A 21,417-nucleotide genomic window follows, 5' to 3' on the forward strand; every position below is an offset into this window, starting at 1 on the left:
TTCAATTCCTCAGGTTGAATAGGCCCTAACTACCTAGCCAGTGAGCCAATCAATTCAGGAATTTATTCCCTTTCCTGTACAAATAACACCCCCCGGGAGAGAACTGAGGTGACCGCCCTGCCACCACATGTCCAAGAGAAGAAACAGACTGTATGTCCCTGTTGCTGAAGGTGCAGTGAGAAAACTCTGGTTCATATAATTTACTGTTAAGAGTTTTGGTTGCTGTTTTTTTTTTTTTTTTTTTTTTTTTTTTTTGCTGTTTTGTTACTTGTTATGTTATTGGATATTATATATTATTGTTATTGCTTTTTTTCCTAATGCTTTTCACTGTTTATAATAATTATCTTTAAAAGCCTGTTTTTGAAATGTATTTCTGATGAATAAAAATTTATTTGTAACTCCTCACTTTTGAGACCATTTTACTTACTCAGGTTTTCTGTCCTATCCTGTAGACATAGACCTCACAACCACAGATGGATCTCGGTAAGCCCCAGGAAGCCTGGCTACAGACTGATTTCAAAGCCCACTAGGGTATACAAGACAATGGTCTTTTGTATGAATAATGTGGCTTCTCCCATGGATACACACTTTAGGATGTAATCACTGACACACTCTCTCCATGCTGTCATGTATTCTCCTACTCCTAAAATGTAGAACTCTATTAGAATGGAGACTGCAGCTCCTACCTATTTAATATAGCCCATGAATTTCTACCTAGAGCAATCAGACAACAAAATGACATCAAGGGCATACAAAAGGTAAGGGACAATGACAAAGTATCGCTATTTACACATGATATGATAGTATACTTAAGTGATTCCTAAAGATGTACAAAATAACTATACCTGATATACACCTACAGGGAAAGTCTCTTGATTCATAATGAACTTAAAAAAGTCAGTAGCTGTTTTTATTGAAAGGATAAAGAAGCTGAAAAAAATTAGGAAAGCCACAACATACAGTACCCAGAATTAATAAACTGTATCTTGGTATAAGTTTATGCAAGCAATGAAAGACCTATAAGACAAGATTTTCAAATCTATACTCCAAATGCAAGTGCACCCTCATTCGTCAAAGAATCTTTACTAAAAATCAAATCACACATTGTACCTGACACAATAGTTGTGGGTGACTTCAATACCCCACTCTCCTCAATGAACTGATCAGGAAAGCAGAAACTTTCCTGGATGTAAAGTTTTTTCTACCAAATCATTTCCAGGCTGGATGTAAAATTAATTCTACCAAATCATCAGCCATTCCTATACTCAAAGTATAAATTGGCTGAGTAAGATATTAGGGAAATTATACCTTTCACAATAGACACACATAATATAAAATATCTTGTTATGACTCTAAACCTCTAATGAAGCAAGTGAAAAATCTGTTTGGCAAGAACTTCAAATCCCTGAAGAAAGAAATCAAAGAACTAAAAGATGGAAAAATGTCCCAAGCTTGAGGACCAGCATGATTGACAGAGTAAAATGACATCTCACAATCTTGCAATCTACAGCCTTAATGCAAACTGCATCAAAATTCCAAGTCAATTCTTGAGAGTTAGAAAGAGAATTTCTCAGATTCATTTGGAATAACACACACACACACACACACACACACACACACAAAAGATAATGAAAACTGTTCTCAACAATAAACGAACTTCTGGTGGAATCACTATCCCTGGCCTCAAACTATGCTATAGAGCAATATTGACAAAAACTGCATGACATTGGAACAAGCACAGGCAAGTAGTTCAATGGGTTAGAATTTATGATCCAGAATTGAACCCACACACCTATGGTCACTTGATCTTTGACAAAGAAGCTAAAACCATCCAGTGGAATAAAGACAGCATTTCCATGAAATAGTGCTGGTTCAAGTGGAGTTACGAATGTAGTAGAAGGCCAATTGATCCGTTTTTCCCCTCACCCCCTCCCGTGAGTCCCACCCCTCTCACAGAGATATTTTATTAGACATAAATTACTTGGTCAAGAGTATGAATCATTAACTGCTCAGACTAGTCCAACCTGCTGCTGAGAGCAACTCTGAATACAGGGCAAACACAAAACTGTAAAATCTTAACTTTCTTTATGCGATTTTGTTCTCCAGGGTGATGTTAGCAGTCAACAATGTCAAAAGGTTGCACCAAGAATCCTCTGCCTCCTCAATGCCCTGAGCCTTAAAGGGACAGGGAGGAGCCTGGAAGCAGCAGGGAGCTACACTAGGGTTTGGGAGCATTGGCTGATTGTGCCTTCCTGACCTTCTGGCACTAGGCAGGTCCCTAGGGCAGTGGGACTGGGGACAGGGAAGGGTAAAGAGGACCAGACCTGTGTCTTCCTCCAAAGAGTCCTGCTGCTGCCTCCTTCTCCATGGAGATTACCACACTATGGAGTCCTGGGATCCAGCGGCTCTCCCTGCCATAAGCTGTGATCTTGGAAGGGCACAGGAGGCTGGGCATAAGTCATGACCAGGCAGCTTCCATAGAGCTCCAGGACACACCCACAGCTCAGGAACCAACCAATCACTTCTGCATGCAGAACGTCCTGGTTGGCTGTTTGCTTGCCAATTTTCCAGGTTGAATTCATGCTACTTAGCATGGGAGCACAGCTGGCTTTCCTTAAGTAGGTTTCCATGAGTAAAAATGGAAATACTACTATTCCAATGAGTAGCACCTTTACTCATTGGAATCGGAGATTCTCTCCTACTGCTGTCCAACAAGGCCATCCTCTGCTACATATGCTGCTGGAGCCATGTGTACTCTTGGGTTGTTGGTTTAGTCCCTGAGAACTCTGGGGGCACTGGTTGATTCGTACTGATGTTCCTCCTATGGAGCTGAAAACCCCTTAAGCTCCTTGGGTCCTTTCCATTGGGGACCCTATGAGAACCACTACTTTAGAGACAAGAACTCAGTGGCTACTCAGTCCACAGAGTTGGATGTCTCAGCACTGAAGACACAGGACACAAGGCTCTCCTCCCTCTCTCACCCCACTCCCCACAAGAGTCCCTGATCCTTTATATTGAGATTATGTTGGAAGGCTGAAGAACCTTGAGTATAATATTGGGGGAGCATGGCAAAAGTAATGATAGATGCACTCAGGAAGAATTGAAGGTTGGCAGGCACACATTGGGCTTTCCTTGACCCTCTCTACATATGAACTGCCTAGATGGGGCCACCCAATCTGAGGATGGACGTTCAGCTAATCTCTGGAAACATTCTCTCAAACACAATCAGAAATATATTTTTCAGGTCATTCTAGATCCCATTAAGTGGGTAATGGAGACAACCCATCACATGCTTTCCCCTTTGACACCCAACCACTTCCTATGTTACACTTAATTTCCAAATAAAAACAATAAAAGTGCTTGGAATGTAGCATAACTGGGAGGTGCTTGCCTGGCAGGTATGAAGCCCTGGTTTGAGTCCCGGCCCCACATAAGTTGGACATGATGGTACACAGATGTAGTGCTTAAAGTTGGGAGGATCGCTAAGCAGTTCAGAAGTTCAAAGCTATCCTGAGCTACATAGATACTGATCCTTTCTTATATAAAACAAACTGGGTATCTATCAGAACCTGTCTTAAAACAAACAAAAAGACAACGGTATTGTAATTTTACCTAACATGATATAACTATCCCCATACAACCTAAACACAGTAATTATTCTCCAAGAAAAGATATTGAAGTCCCTTTTGGAATGTTTACAGTTTAAATATGCTAATATAGATTAAAAACTTAAGTACTCATATCAACTCAATGCTATGTTATATAATAAAAGGAAAGGAAGGAAAACATGGATGTTATATACAAGAAGACACACATAGGCACACATAGACATCTATTCTATGTATATATGTACAAATGTATCCTTAACAAAATGGGGCAAAATCACTCATGACATTTATACTCCTCATTTCTGTAAATGGTCATATGGCCACAGCTGGTATTATCTGCCTATGGCTTTGTTTTTTGTTTTCTTGTTTTTTTCTTTTCTTGTGAATGTGAGTGTAGGCACACATGTGCCATTACACATATGTGGTAGAAAGAAGACACAACGATGGGACACAACCTCAGTCTCATCTTCTACCTTCTTTGAGACATGCTCTCTTGTCACCTGCTGCTCTGTGTGCCAGGCTGGCTGATCCATAAGTTTTCAGGGACTCTCCTGTCTCTTCCAGCTTCCTTTCTGTAGGAGCGCTGGGGCTGTAGATACACATTCCAAGCCTTTGTGGATTCTGGGATCCACAAGCACATTCAAGCCTTTGTGGATTCTGGGATCTGAGGTTCAAGTCATCATGCTTGTATGCAGTTCTCCTTCTTCCCACATATCTTTAAGAATTTGCACCAAATCCTGCTGTTTGGACTCAACCCATTGAGTCCTTTCTGCAAGTCTACACATTTCCTTCAAGTATGCTTTAGGTGTTACTTAAACAAAGTAGGCTTTCCTGTAATGGCCTCTAATTTCTGTGAGTATCTGAATTTAATCTGCAAATGATCAACACCTGAACAGGAACTAAGAATAATGATAGAGTGAAGTGCTGAACCTGAGATGTTTGAGGTAATTCTACATCTAATAGACAATACCATGTCTCAAACATAGGAGAAAAACCTGGCCTGTTTAGGTAATTGAAGCTATGGGGGTTAGTAAAATCTTTCAGGCCAATGCACAGAGGGAGAAGACAGGAGAAACACATTGGCCACAGATTTGAAGAAAATTACCAACATGAGAAATCAGGACAGGCAGACCTGTTCTAATCTGATAATATCTGTTTAATGTGTATTTCAAAGCATTAAACAGGTATGTATATCTGGGAACTTGGGAGCTACTAATATTTAGAGGGTGGTCCAGTCCACAGCTGCTCACAGGCAGGCATTTTGGGGGTTGACCACACCCACATTTGAATTTCTTCTAGCCTATTTGGAATACTGTTGCATTCAAGATTCCACCATCTGTCAGATGTAGGGTAGGTGAAGATCCTTTCCCAATTTGTTGGTTGACATTTTGTCCACTTGACAGTGTCCTTTGCCTTACAAAAACTTTGTAATTTTATGAGGTCCCATTTGTTGATTCTTGATCTTACAGCATAAGCTATTGGTGTTCTATTCAAGAACATTTCCCCTGTGCCCATGTCCTCAAGGGTCTTCCCCAGTTTCTTTTCTATTAGTTTCAGTGTGTCTGGATTTATGTAGAGGTCCTTGATCCACTTAGTGGATCAGCTTGAAACAGCTTAGTACAAGGAGATAAGAATGGATAAATTTGCATTCTTCTGCATGGTGACCTCCAGTTGAGTCAGTACCCTTTGTTGAAAAGGCTATCTTTTTTCCACTGGATGGTTTCAGGTCCTTTGTCAAAGATCAAGTGATCATAGGTGTGTGGATTCATTTCTGGGTCTTCAATCCTATTCTATTCATCTACCTGCCTGTCACTGTACCAGTACCATGCAGTTTTTCACACTATTGCTCTGTAGTACTGCTTGAGGTCCAGGATATTGATTCCCCAGAAGTACTTTTACTGTTGAGAAAAGTTTTAGCTACCCTGGATTTTTTTTTTTTTTATTCCAGATAAACTTGAGAATTTCTCTTTCTAACTCTATGAAGAACTGAGTTGGGAATTTGATGGGGATTGCATTCAATCTGTAAATTGCTTTTGATCAGATGTCTATTTTTACTATTTTAATCCTGACAATCCACGACCATGGAAGATCTTTCCATTTTCAGAGGTCTTCTTCCATTTTCTTCTTCAGAGACCTGACACTCTTCTCATACAGATCTTTCACTTGCATGGTTAGTCACACCAAGATGCTTTATATTGTTTGTGGCTATTGTGAAGGGTGTCATTTCACTAATTTCTTCCTCAGCCTGCTTATCCTTTGCATATAGGAAGGCTACTGATTTGCTTGAGTTGATTTTATAACTCCAGAGAGCCAAATAACCCTATTAAAATGGGGTACAGAGCTAAACAAAGACTTTTCACCTGAAGAACTTCCAATGGCTGAGAAGCAACTGAAAAAAAATGTTCAACCTCATTAGTCATTAGGGAAATGAAAATCAAAACAACCTTGAGATTTCACCTTATACCCATCAGAATGGCTAAGATTAAAAACTCAGGAGACAGTAGGTGTTGGTGAGGATGTGGAGAAAGAGGAACGCTCCTCCACTGCTGGTGGGAATGCAGCTTGGTACAACCACACTGGAAATCAGCCTGGCGTTTCCTCAGAAAACTGAACATAACACTTCTGGAGGACCTTGCAATACCACTTCTGGGCATATACCCAGAGGATTCCCTGGCATGCAATAAGGACACATGCTCCACTATGTTCATAGTACCCCTATTTATAATAGCCAGAAGCTGGAATGAACCCAGATGTCCCTCAATGGAGGAATGGATACAGAAAATGTGGTATATTTACACAATGGAATACTACTCAGCAATTAAAAACAATGAATTCATGAAAATCTTGGGCAAATGGTTGGAACTGGAAAATATCATCCTAAGTGAGGTAACCCAATCACAAAAGAACACACATGGAATACAGTCACTGATAAGCAGATAGCTCAGAAACTCTGAATACCTAAGACAAAATTCACACATCAAATGACGCCCAAGAAGAAGGAAAGAGATGTCCCTGGTCCTGAAAATGCATTGAAGGGGAATACCAGGACAGAGAAGTAGGAGGGGTTTGATAGGAGAATGGGTGGAGGGAACAGTGCTTAAGGAACTCATGGGGAGGGGGGAACTGGGAAAGGGAAAATCATTTTGAATGTAAACAAAGAATACTGAAAATAAAATATTATATATATATGTAATATTATATAATATATATATATATATATATATATATGTATACATATATATATAAGAGGTTTCCACCAGCCCATCTTAACAGTTATCACAGCAACCCAAGACCTAGTATACTTTTAGTCTTTACACTTTTCCTTTTTCTACTTTATTTATTAGATATATTCTTCCACTTACATTTCAAATGTTATCCCTTTTTCTCATTCTCCACCCCCCTGCAAGTCTCATAAACATCATTCCTCCCCCCTTCCCAATTGACCCTCTACCACTTGCCTGTCCCAGCATTCTCCCACATTGAAGCATCTAGTCTTTCGAGGCCCAAGGGCCTCTTCTCCCTTTGATGCCCAACAAGGCCATCCTCTGCTGCCTATGTGTCTGGAGCCAGGGGAAACTCCATGTGCACTCTCTGGTTGATGGTTTTGTCCCTGGGAGCTCTGGGAGTACTGGTGGCTCATATCATTGCTCCTCCTATGGCACTGCAAAACCCTTCAGCAACTTGGATCCTTTCTCTAGCTTTCCCATTGTGGACCCTGTGCTCAGTTCAATGGCAGGCTGAAATTCTCCTTCTCTGTATATGACATGCTCCAGCAGAGCCTCCCAGGTGACAACTATATCCAGCTCTAGTCAACAAGCACTTGTTGGCATCCACAATACTGTCTGGGTTTTGTATGTGTGTATGGGATGGATCACTAGATGGGGTAGTCACTGGATGGTCTTTACCTCAGACTCTGCTCCACACTTTGTCTCTGTATCTCCTTCTGTGGAAATTTTGTTCCCCCTTCTATGAAGGTCAAGAGTATCCATACTTTGTTCTTTCTTCTTCTTGAGCATCATTTGATAAAAAGAATTGTGTCTTGGGGATTTCAAGCTTCTGGGCAAATATCCACTTATCAGTGTGTGCATAGCCTATGTGATCTTTTGTGATTGGAATACCTCACTCAGGATGATGTTTTCCAATTCCACCCATTTGCCCCAAAATTTCATGCATTCATTGATTTTAATAGCTGAGTAGTATTCCATTGTATAAATATAACACATTTTCTGTATCCATTCCTCCATTGAGGGACATCTGGGTTCTTTCTAGCTTCTGGCTATTATAAATAGGGCTTCTATGAACTTAGTGGAGCATGTGACCTTATTACATGGTGGAGAATCCTCTGGGTATATGCCCAGGAGTGTTATAAATGGGTCCTCTGCTAGTATTATACCCATTTTTCTGAGAAACTGCCAAAATGATTTCCAGAGTGGTTGTATCCTAGCCAGCACATAATGTCTCCTGAGTTTTTGATCTTAGACATTTTGACTGGTGTGAGGTGAATTCTCAGGGCTGTTTGGATGTGCATTTCCCTAATGACTAATGAAGTTATACATTTCTTTAGGTGCTTCTCAACCATTCAATATTCCTCAGGTGAAAATCCTTTGTTTACCTCTGTACCCCATTTTTAAGGGGGGTATTTGTCTCTCTGGAGTCTACCTTCTTGAGTTTTTTGTATATCTTGGATATAAGCCCTGTGTTGGATATAGTGTTGGTAAAGATCTTTTCCCAACTTGTTGGTTATCATTTTGTCCTTTTGACAATGTCCTTTGCCTTACAGAAACTTTGTAATTTTATTAGGTCCCATTTGTCAATTCTTGATCTTAGAGCATAAACTATTGGTGTTCTGTTCAGGAAATTTTTCCCCCGTGCTCATGTGCTCAGGGCTCTTCCTCAGTTTCTTTTCTATTAGTTCAGTGTGTCTGGTTTCATGTGGAGGTCCTTGAACCACTTGGACTTGATTTTTGTACAAGGAGATAAAAATGGATCAGTTTGTATTCTTCTGCATGTTAGCCAGCAGTTGAACCAGCACCATTTGTTGAAAAGGCTATCTTTTTTCCACTGGATGTTTTTCCGCTTCTTTGTCAAATATCAAGTGACGGTAGGAGTGTGGCTTAATTACTGGGTCTTCAATTCTGTTCCATTGATCTACCTGCCTGTCACTGTACAATGGCCAAGTCCTAGTGATCCAAGCATCTCAACATTAAACCACATACACTGCATCTAACAGAAGAGAAAGTGGATAAGAGCCTCAAACACATAGGCAAAGGGGAAACCTTCCTGGACAGAGTACCAATGGCTTATGCTTTAAAATCTAAGACAAATGGCACCTCACAAAATTGCAAAACTTCTGTAAGAGCATGTATCCTTATTACATGGTGGGGAATCCTCTAGGTATATGCCCAGGAGTGGTATAGAAGGATCTTCTGGAAGTGAGGGGCCCAGTTTTCGGAGGAACCGCCAGACTGATTTACAGAGTTGTTGTACCAATTTGCAACCCCACCAGGAGTGGAGGAGTGTTCCTCTTTTTCCACATCCTCGCCAATACCTGCTGTCTCCTGAGAGACATTTTGACTGGTGTAAGGTGAAATCTCAGGGTTGTTTTGATTTGCATTTCCCTAATGACTAATGAAGTTGAGCATTTTTTAAGGTGTTTCTCTGCCATCTGAAGTTCTTCTGGTGAGAATTCTTTGTTTAACTCTGTACCCCATTTTCTAATAGGGTTGTTTGGTTTTCTGGAGACTAACTTCTTAAGTTCTTTATATATATTGGATATTAGCCCTCTATCTGATGTAGGATTGGTGAAGATCTTTTCCCAATTTGTTGGTTGCCAATTTGTCCTTTTGGTGGTGTCCTTTGCAGTACAGAAACTTTGTAATTTTATGAGGTTCCAATTCTTGATCTTAGAGCATATGCTATTGGTGTTCTGTTCAGAAACTTCCTCCCTATACCGATGTCCTCAAGGGTCTTCCCCAGTTTCTTTTCTATTAGCTTCAGAGTGTCTGGCTTTATGTGGAGGTCCTTGATCCATTTGGAGTTGAGCTTAGTACAAGGAGACAAGGATGGATCAATTCGCATTGTTCTGCATGCTGACCTCCAGTTGAACCAGCACCATTTGTTGAAAAGGCTATCTTTTTTTCCATTGGATGTTTTCACCTCTACTATGTTCATAGCAGCCCTATTTATAATTGCCAGATGCTGGAAAGAACCCAGGTATCCCTCAACAGAAGAGTGGATGCAAAAAATGTGGTATATCTACACAATGGAGTACTATTCAGCCATTAGAAACAATGAATTCATGAAATTCTTAGGCAAATGGATGGAGCTAGAGAATATCATACTAAGTGAGGTAACCCAGACTCAAAAGGTGAATCATGGTATGCACTCACTAAAGAGTGGATATTAACCTAGAAAACTGGAATACCCAAAACATAATCCACACATCAAATGAGGTACAAGAAGAAAGGAGGAGTGGCCCCTGGTTCTGGAAAGACTCAGTGAAACAGTATTCGGCAAAACCAGAACGGGGAAGTGGGAAGGGGTGGGTGGGAGGACAGGGGAAAAGAAGGGTCTTACGGGACTTTCGGGGAGTGGGGGGGCTAGAAAAGGGAAATCATTTGAAATGTAAATAAATTATATCGAATAAAAAATTAAAAAAATTTTTTTCAAAGTAAAAAAAAAAAAAAAAAAAAAGGATCAGTTTGCATTCTTCTGCATGTTAACCAGCAGTTGAACCAGCACCATTTGTTGAAAAGGCTAACTTTTTTCCACTGGATGTTTTTCCGCTTCTTTGTCAAATATCAAGTGATGGTACGAGTGTGGCTTAATTACTGGGTCTTCAATTCTGTTCCATTGATCTACCTGCCTGTCACTGTACAATGGCCAAGTCCTATTGATCAAAGCATCTCAACATTAAACCACATACACTGCATCTAACAGAAGAGAAAGTAGGTAAGAGCCTCGAACTCATAGGCAAAGGGGAAACCTTCCTGGACAGAGTACCAATGCCTTATGCTTTAAAATCTAATACAGACAAATGGCACCTCACAAAATTGCAAAACTTCTGTATGGCAAAGGACACTGTCAATAAGACAAAACAGCAACCTACAGATTGAGTAATTTTTTTCCAACCCTATATCTGATAGTGGGCACATATCTAAAATATACAGAGAACTCAGCAAGTTAGACTCCAGAGAACCAAATAGCCCTATGAAAAAAGAGGAGTACTGAGTTAAAGAGAAATCTCAGAGAATGTTTGAGAAGTACTTAAAGAAATGTTCAACATCCTTGATCAACAGGGAAATACAAATCAAAACAACTTTGAGAATTGACCACACAGGTTACAGCAAATGATAGCCAGGCTGTGGGTAAAAAGGAACAATCCTCCATTTTTGGTGGAACTGCAAGCAAGCAAAACAACTTCAGAAATCAATCTGGCAGTGCCTAACAATATTAGAAATAGTTTTACCTGAAGACCTAGCTATACCACTACTGGGCATATACCCAAAAAATATTTCAACACATAACAAGGACACATTTTTTACTATGTTCATAGCAGACTTATTTATAATGGCCAGAAGCTAGAAATAACTCAGATGTCCCTCTACAGAAGAATGAATACAGAAAATATGGTTACAGAATGAAGTACTACTAAGCAATTAAAATAATGACTTCATACAATTTGCAGGCTAATGGATAGAACTAGAAAATACCATCCTGAGTGAGGGAACCCAGGCACAAAGTAACATACATGTTATGTGTTTACTGATAAGTGGATATTTGACCTAAGCTTCACAATGCCCATGATACAACTCACAGACACTATGGAGCTTAGAAGGAAGGGAGACCAGGGCATGGCTGTTTCAGTCCTGCATTGTGGACATAACAGGATGATGGTGGGAGGAGGAGGATGAGGAGACCTGGGAGGGAGGGAGAGAGGAGGGGGAGGATATAAGGGGACAGTGTCAGGTACTGGTGAGGATAAGAGGGAGGTACAGAGGGTCTGGAAATAGAACAAAAATATATAGCAGGGAGGGTGAGGAACTGGGGATAGCCACCTGAGGGACACAGACAACAGGTAAACATGAGGCTCCCAGGACCCAAAGCGGATGACTTTAGGTGAAATGCACAGAGAATGGAGATAGATCCTGTAGAGACCACCTCCTAGGAACACCTCCCCACACTCCCACCATCCCCAGGGACCAACCTCCTTCAAGGGATGGTGTCACCAACTCATTTCAAAATGTGCAATCCAGAAATGTTCCTGAGCAGAAGAAGAGCAGAGACTACACATAGTCCAGAGACTGAAGGAAGGGCCACCCAGGCACTGCCCTACCTGGAGATCCATCATGTCTGCAGACACCAAACCAGACACTGTTGGTGTGGTAATGACGTGCTTGCTGACAGTATCCTCTCGTGAAGGTTCTTAGAGAAGTCTGTCCAGCAACTGACCATTGGAGCCAACCATTAGACTGAGCTCAGGAAACCTGGTGGCCAAGCTGGCAGAAAACCTGGAGGAGCAGAGGGGAATTGAAACACTGTTAGAAGAACAACATCTGTTGCCAGGACCACCCAGTGCCCCCAGTGACTAGACCACAAACTTGGAAATATGCAGGGATGGATGGATAGCTCCAGATACATTGTAGCAGAGGATGGTCTTGCTTGACAGCAATGGAGGAGAGGCACTTAGTACTGTGGAGATTTGATGCTCTGAAGCAGAAGGGCAGGAGAGGGTGGGTGAGTGGGGAAGCGCCTTCATACAGGCAAAGGGGAGTGGGAAAGGGCAGATGTTGTTTGAGGGGTTGTTGGAGGGGCAAGCAGGAAGTGGTATATTATTTCAGATGTAATCAAATGGAATAATTAATAAATACATTTAAGAAATACACATATGACAGCCATTTAATTTTAACAATGAAAACTCGGGAGCCAGATGCTGGGGTGAAAACCTGCCTGGTCAGAGTGGCAGAGAAAGCCCTCACCTGACCCTCCCACTCCACACTGTCCTCAATATCTTACAACTTAAAGACCTTCCTTTGGTTTACTTATATTCATTCCCTTTCAAGGGTTACTTGCTCTGGCTCTTGTCCTGGAGTTGACCTCCTTTTGCTTTGCAATACAGGTGTGTGCTAGGGCTGAGCCACAGGACAAGAAAGTAAAACAAACAGAAAGCTCTTGGGATCAAGGTCTGTGCTAGGGCTGGGCTAAACTGTAAAATTATTTGTTTGTTTGTTTGTTTGTTTTCAGTAAATAACACACTCTTGTAGTTTACAATCAGAACAAATATCCTGCAACATAAGTTAGCAATGTTACCTTCATTATAGAAATCCAGCTCTCTGTCAATTGTTCTGGTTGCTCCCAGGCACGTCTGAGAGCATCATCATGAGAACAAAATGATCCCAAGGAAGACCAGAACTGGGCTCTTGAAGGTGTTTCACATGGCCAATAGGCACCTAGAAAGCACCAAGTACACCCCTGACCCTTATCACAATGGATAAATCAACCATCCTACTGTCACACAATGTATTGTAAGATGTCACCATTCCTGACCTTGGCTCAGTGTCCTAAGTGCTGCTAAATGGAAAGGTTCATGTCTAGGGGTCATTCAACAAACCAAACAAACACTGAATTCAGTTAAACAGAAATGGTTTATTGAATGCATTCCTCAAAACTGAACAATCAGATCAATAATATGCACTACCTATTTCTCAGGTCCAGCTCTGTGTAAAAACCACAAGAGCTCATGCACAGGGGCTAGAAATGCTGCCCTATGTGGACCCTGACTCAAGCTATTTTAGACATAATAGTAATACTGACCTTGAATTTGATGGGGCTATGGGATGTACACAGATATGGAAATTAATAAGATTAACAAACCTCACAACATGCAGAACATTCCATGGTACGTGGCCAGCATGACCCTGGTCTGAATCAAGATTTTATTTTATTTTGTTTTACATCCATGACTGGTAGGCATATTACAGCAACATTATGAAATAGATGGCTGTGATGTGACAGGTTTGCTACAGATTTGCAAGGGGGAAAGGCTTATCAAGAAGAATTGTACCATTAGGAAAGATATCTGCATGACCTTCCCATGTTTAGATAAGTTCTGTGGCCTCAACCTGAGCTCCTTGAAAGAACAGAGAATGTGTTTGTTACCTGAAAGGAGGGGCCTGAGCAGTGTTGCTCAGCCTTAGCAGTCCCTATTCCACCTCATTCTGTCCCTGCAGGGGGTCCCCAAGTATCCTTCCACATTTCCTGTGAACCAGGCCTAAGCACACAAATTCCAGGACACAGTGCTAGTGACTCCCTCATCACTTATGCCCCATTTTCCGTGACTGTACATGTGTAAGCAAATGCAGTGTGCTCACTTGTTATTGATGCTCTTCACATCTTACTGAGGGCAGCAATTGCTGGACTACACCCAGGTCTCTAAAAGACGTGGGCTCTGGGGAAATGTATTACGATAAATCTGGGATAGAGGTGCATGAACTCTGCCCTGGACTGAACTAAGGAACGTGGGGTAGGAGAAAGATGTATATTTAAATAGTCCACTAAGTTCACAATGTGTCTGCTTGATTCAATCTCAGGACAAGGAAGTGGAGTATCTCTGATGGCTTCTCTCTAGCCCCTTGAAAGATTCCCTGGGCTGTAGCCTCAGCACTTGATACTTCATAATGGGGCACCCGCACTCAGGGAAGCTAGAGATTGTCATTGGCACAGTATCATGCTAGAGGCTAGTGCATATTACACAGTTGTTTAGAACTTTCATTTGTTCTTAATGTGGACCTAGGGAAAGAGAGAACATAATCTTTAGAAAAGAAAGATCATCTCCACTTCTCCCTCTTCCCAGAATGAAAGACTCTTAAGGACAGAATGGTAAGTTCTTTATAATAGACAAAGATTCATAGCCGAGGCCTTGGATGTGTGGTATTTTTCGGTTTTGTTTCCTGAAACAGGCTCCCAAATATTCCATGTGGTCCTCTACCTGGCTTGCCAGGTTAACCTTCAGCTCAGATATTCCTGCTTCCACTTTCTAATGTGTAGGTTTACAAGTGGGGCTCCTAGGACTCTTAGTTCAGCCTTAGTCACTGAGAGAGACCTGGGTTTTCTAATACTGAGGCCTTACCAGGATAGCCACAGCCATTTTGTTCCATGTCTGCCCCCTATTTCAGATTGTTGCTGTAACATGCAATAATTGACACAGAAAAAGTAACATCACTCAGAGCAAAGTCATGGTGATCACATCCTGTTGTACACTGTATGATGTTTGTTAAATTTATAATGCTTTAAAACCTTCACATGGGACCCATCAAATTAAGAGGATCTGAGTCAGTTCCCAGCACCCACATGGCTGGCTCACAACGAAGTACAGTCTGAGGAGCCTGATGCCCTCTTGTGAACTCCATGTACAACTGAACACATGTGGCAAATGAACAAAGGGACACACACACACACACACACACACAAAACACACACACACACACACACACACACACGGGAGCTAAAAGCAATCCACCCGACCTGAATGAAGCAACATGAATATCAAACCCAATAGTAACACAATGCTAAGTATCCTGTTTGCTAAAGAGCAAATAGGAAGCAGCAAAACTATTGAGATATTTTTCTTTTTTTTAATTCGATATATTTTTTATTTACATTTCAAATGATTTCCCTTTTTCTGCCCCCCCACTCACTGAAAGTCCCATGAGCCCCCTTCCTTCCCCCTGTTCTCCCACCCACCTGAGATATAGTTTCTGACGAGAAGGAAAAATAATTTTTAAAACAGGCATGGATTTAACGTAACACCCATGATGATGACATCTCCAAGGGGAAAAAGATCCTGTGGATGCCAAGGGCTCACTGGCCAGCCAGTCTAGCTAAAATGGCAGGAAATAGCTCCAAAGTGGGACCCTGCGTCTAAAGTGAAAGTGGGCGTTATAGAGGGAGCCCAACATGGACTCTGTCTTCACATGTGTGTGCGCACGTGCATATGAGTCAGAAACAAAGAGACAGAGACCAAATAAATTCTTTCCTTAAAACAATCAATAAAAGGGAAATTGGTAGCAGATAAACAAGATCTGAAGGCAGTGGCAGTCACTGTAAATACAGGGACAAAAATGTCAGCACAGTAAGAAGCAATCAATCAAGGTTGGACAAGTCTATGTTGCCTGTGTCAGAAAAACGATGTCAGGAATAAAGGAAGCTTATGAGAATGTGGAGCAACCCAATTAATATTTAAACTTGCCTTGTTAGATGGAAATTTACACACTCACACAAATATAAAAAAGAAAATAGTACATTCATCAAGTGACAACAGAACTGTGACAAATGAAGTTGCAATAAATTCCAAAGCGATTTAGCTCTCAGATCACATTCTTTCATCAACATGAAACAAAGGTGAAAGGATAGTGTTTAAACAGTAGCATCTGCTTGACAGTTTCTCATTGGCTCTCGTTGGTAACCCCTGATTGGCTCCTAAAGCAGGACGAATGGACTCTCCCCATTCCAGGGATGCTTAACTGTTTACAGTGTCTGGGATCAGAGCTGAGGTTCAGGGCAGCCTCAAATGGTGGAGTTGACACAAAGTGGCCACTAGAGGGGAATGATATGTCATATTTATCTTTATTTACCAGAGAGCATCAATTGTTGTATCAATCTGTATATAACATGAAGACTAGCTTTACTTTTTTTTTAATTTTTTCGTTTTTTATTTTTAATTTTTTAGGACATTTATTGCCACATTTATTTAATTTTTTTGTAGTAATAGATGAGGCACAAATACCTTCTGCTTTTCCAACATTGCAACAAAAAGGACAATAGTCACGGGTAACAGTGAAATTAAAATTAAAATAATAATAATAATAATACAAAATCCTAAGGTCTGGGAGAAAAACTGACTACAATCCACATGTAGAAACATGTAAATGACCTTGTCTTCCTATTGCACCACTTCACAGATCACAGAGTGGGGTGTCATGCTAGAGAGGACTGTCAGTCTCAGCTCCAGGGTGGTGGCCTCTGCCCATTCACCTGTATTCTGCTCAGCTGAGGTTCACATCTTGCTACTCACATGCTGCCGGCTTTCAGAGACTGGTACATATGTGCAGGCTATCAGAGGACAGCGCTCTCCCTGGCAACCCCACACTCAACTAGGTCACAGTGGCCCAGCAGCAGCTGGACAGATTGTGTCTGTTTGGACTCTCAGCACTGAGAGATACAAGGGGCACCTGGTGAGGGCTGCTCCCTGTGTGTGGATGTGAAACCCCCAATGATCCCTGAAAGTTTGCTGGTCCCTGGTACAAACCTGGCCACATCCCCTCAGCTTGTGACGACTTATGAAGCAGGCAGGATGGTCTTCTGCACCCTCAGGGACCAGGGTGAGAAGGGTCCCAACTGGCTTTGTGTGCACAGTGACAGAAAGCAGCTTGCCAGACACTCTGTGAGCAGAGCATGCTGTGTGAAGGCAATGGTGAGGATGGTGTGCAGAGCCCAGGGCTGCTCCTGAATGGTGAGTGGCTGGGGCCCTCCAAGGAGACAAGACTGGGGCCAGCCGGTGGGGGCACATGCCTGTAATCCCAGCATTTTGGGAGGCAGAGGCAGGTGGATTTCTGAGTTTGAGGCCAGCCTGGTCTACAGAGTAAATTCCAGGACAGCCAAGGCTTTACAGAGAAACCCTGTCTCCAAAAAAGCCAAGACAAAAAAAAAAGAAGAAGCCAAGACCTGCACAGCATCTCTGGCCACTTTCAGAGCCCAGGACAGGGGACACTATATGTCACCATCAAGTAAGACAACCTACAAGGCTGTTTGTTTATGCACCTTTACAATGGGCAGTGGAGGGACAGGCGAATGAGAGCACCACTATGTGTGCACAGGCTGGCCAGAGCTGCTGCAGAGGCCACCTTCCCACACTGCGGCACACTGGGCATGGAGCCATGGAGAGTGGCTGCGGGGGCACTAAGGCAGGGTCACAGCTCCCACCTGTTCTCTACACTAGGAAGTGTGAACGCCTGACCCAGCCTCTTTGCTCGTCATGATGTGCCTGAGCACAGGGACTCAGAAGGCATTGGAACAGTCTTAAAGGCAGTGTGTACACTTGGGGAGGTGGCACTGAGGCCTCAGCTTGGCCACTCTGAGCTTAGCTGCATCCTTTGCCCCCCCTACAGCTTAATGTGAGGCCAAGCTTCTGACTTAGTGTGTCTCAGTGAGAACCTGAATGTCAGAGGGAAGAGTCATCTGCAAGACCAGCTGCGGTTGTGTTTCTGTCATTAATGGGAGCACAGGTGTGTGTCTGTAAACACCTGAACCCTGGTTAAGTTGTGTCCGCAAGGAGGAATTTCTAGAGGGAGGGAGAAAGCTGTGTTCTCAGGTTTTACAGATCAACAACAGAATGATGGCTTGGATTCAGTAGTTTCACAGTTCGGGATTCAGTAGCTAGCACTGACACTCCAATGTCCTCTTGCCCGGAGTTCACTGGTGTGGCTGGTAGTCCAGCATTCTTGGGCCAGGTATTGATTGGATGGTGTGGATTTGATTCGCCCACTGCAGGTCCATGCAGGTGACAGGTGTCTATCGTAGTGGAGAAGAGATGGAACGGGGGCTTGATTAGTTCCTGTACTTCCTGTCAATGCACTGTACTAGGTAGTGCTGGACATCCTCCAGCCCTGAGGGGTCACCCTTGAAATCTGGAAAGTGCTTTTTAATACTCACTGACTTCACCTTCTCCATCAGGAGGTCCATCGTGTTGAGGAAGAGGATGAAGAGACATTGAAGAAGAGCTTGTTGTTGACAATGGTCTCAAAGATGTTCATGGACTCCGTCAGCAGGATGGTGCACCTGATCTCCATGAGGACCTGGTTGTACTCACTTGAGGAATCCATCAACAGGATGGATGTGATCCCATGGAAACACTGGAAACACTTCTGGTGCTGCAACCTCTGGCCGCCCATATCCACCATCTTAAATGTGATTTTCTTTATAACAGAGTCAAGTTCCACAATTCCCTTGGTGGCCTTTCTAGCCAGCAGGATGTCTTGTTTACTGGGGAAGTAGTTCAGCTGGCCAATCCAATCTAAGTTATCCAGGAAGTACTTCACTGATTCACTGAGCTTTAACTCACTTCTGCGGCTGAAGGCTTCCCTGATCCCCGAGTCTCTCCAGAGTGCACGCAGCACTGGCACAAGGAGCTGGAAGGTAGCAGGCTCCACAGGCAGGCCTGCCTTGTTCTCAAGGCCATCAGAAACATCCCTGCTTCTCCTTCTCAGAGTGCTGCCAGGGAATGCTGAGCTTGTCCCGAGGGTCTACAAGCACCGTTGAGCCTCCCCATCAAGTTTGCAGCCAGTGCATACCTCCTTGTCTGTTCTGGCATGAGGGTCTCGATTCTCAGGACCACAGCTAGAATCTTCTGAGACGAAAGCCTCAATTGAGGAACTGAAGAAATCAAAGTACTCTTAAGGAAGTTGTTGAAGATGGATGGTGTAGAGGAACTCCAGCAGGGCCTTCGGGTCGAACTCCAGGCCATGGATGATGTGCATCTGCTTGAGAAAGGTGGACTTGCTGCTCTAGCCTGTGCCCAACAGCAGGGTCTTGAGAAGCTGCCACAGCTCAGCATTGATGTCTCAGCAGTGCCACTGGGCCTGGAGCTCTGAGGTTCGCACTGTGCCTGCCTGGTGCTCACGGTCTAAGGCCTCTACAGGCAGCAAACAGCAGCTGTGGGTCTGCACTACTTGGACATGGCCTTCCTCAGGGCTCGATCACATCCCACTGAGGCCAGCTCGCCATGGACACCCCTCAGCTGGCACAGCCCTCCCTGGGCAGGCTCTGCCCTGCCCGCCTCTCCCTCAGGCTGTGTCCACCTTCACTGCTGCTGCTCAGAGGCTTTCACTCACCTGGCCAGCTGAGGGGCGGAGGGGAAGGCGAAGACTAACTTTTCAAATTCAATTCTGGGCCCTCCAGGGTTTGTCTCAAATAGATAATAATGAGAAAATGTTATTTATGGTCAATAATTTGTTGTCCCATAAACATAACATTCCTTGTTTATTCCTTCAGTTTGCAAAAGCACTTTTGGATCCTTTAAGAGATAAGGCCAAGTAATTTGATGTATGCTAAATTGTTAGGAAAAATATTGAAACATTCTAAGTTGTCTATAATTTGAATATGTAATAAACTGTCTCATGTTAACACCACAAGCATATAAATTCACAAAGTGAGTCTTGAAAAAAATATATCCTGTGTATTTTCATTCAGTTGAACGAAAAAAAACTGACAAATAGGAAGCAACTCTCTTTTAAAGATTCTATGGGAGGAAACCATCAGTCAGGAAGTTGCTCCTGTTCCAAATCCCCCTGGTGAAGTCTAATGCCATTTCCTTTAGGACAGGCTTCCAGGGAGGATGAAGGCCATCTGCAGATGTGGACTGTAACACCCTGGTATCCTGGAGTGTGCATCTGAGGCTCCCAGTCAGAGAGGTGCAAGCCATCTCAGGTAAACCAACAGAATAGTTCCAGAGCTGTCAGAGAAAGAAGCACTCAAATAAAAGCCTGATGCACAGAGGTGTGAGCATGTGCACAGCTTAAGGCCAACTAAACCATGATTCTAGTATTGCTCATCCTAGTAATCTTTCCCACAAGTTCCTCCTGAGCAGCCTACTCCTGCTTCTTAAATCACAAGGATGCTTCCAAAGTTGACAGTGGATTCCACTTCTGAATAAGAAGAAATCAATCTGGTGGTTCCAAAGAAAACTGGAAATGGTTTTAGCTGAAGACCCAGCTATATCATTTCTGGGCATATATCCAAAAATTTTCTGACATATAAAAAGGACACATATTCCACTATGTTCATAGCAGCCTTATTGATAATAATCGGAAGAGAGAAAGAACCCAGATGTCCTTCTATGGAAGAATGGATACAAAAAGTATGGTTACAGAATGGAGTACTACTAAGCAATTAAAAAACCAATGACTTCATACAATTTGCAGGCAAATGGATGATCTGGAAAATATCCTGAGTGAGGTAACCTAGACACAAAGGAACACACATTATATGTGTTTACTAAAAAGTTGATATTTGCCCTAAAGTTCACAATGCCCATGATACAATCCAGACTCTATGGGGCTTAGAAGGAAGGGAGACCAGGGCATGGCTGCTTCAGTCCTGCATTGAGGTGTTAATAGGATGATGGTGGGAGGTGGAGGTAGAGGAGACCTGGGAGAGAGAGAGGAAATAAGGGGCAGTATTAGGTACTGGAGAGGATAGGAGAGAAGTGAAGAGGGTCCGGAAATGGAACAAAAATGTGTAGCAGGGGGGATGAGGAACTGGGTTAGCGATGTGAGGGACACAGACACCAGGGAAACGTGAGGTTCCCAGGACGCAAGGGGGAGGACTTTAGCCCAAATGTGCAGAGAAGGGGAAAATAGGACTTGTAGAGACCACCTCCAGGGGATAGGTACACCTCCACACACTCAAACAACCCTAAGACCCCCTCCTCCTTAAAGGGATGATGCCACACACTCATTTCCAAATTTTAACCCATAAATGTTCCTCAGTAAAGGAAGAACAGGGACAACAAATGGAGCAGAGACAAAAGGAAGGGACATCCAGGGACTGCCCTACCTGGGGATCCATCATAATTGTAGACACCAACCAGACATTGATGGTGTGTTCAAAAGGTGTTTGCTGACAGGAACCTCTTGTGAAGGTTCTTAGGGAAGCTTAGCAGGCAACTTACCCTTGATGTCACCCATTAGACTGACGTCAGGGAAACTGGTGGGGAAGCTAGGAGAAAAACTGAAGGGTCAAGGGGAATTGCAAC

At 42.9% G+C, this 21,417-nt stretch overlaps 1 pseudogene; it reads right to left on the minus strand.

Moving 5' to 3' along the window:
* Nucleotides 1-17,979: 17,979 nt before the first annotated feature.
* LOC127677822 (guanine nucleotide-binding protein subunit alpha-12-like) lies at nucleotides 17,980-19,156 on the minus strand (annotated as a pseudogene).
* Nucleotides 19,157-21,417: the final 2,261 nt, after the last annotated feature.

Source organism: Apodemus sylvaticus, chromosome 2, assembly GCF_947179515.1.
Source record: "Apodemus sylvaticus chromosome 2, mApoSyl1.1, whole genome shotgun sequence".
Taxonomy (NCBI): domain Eukaryota; kingdom Metazoa; phylum Chordata; class Mammalia; order Rodentia; family Muridae; genus Apodemus; species Apodemus sylvaticus.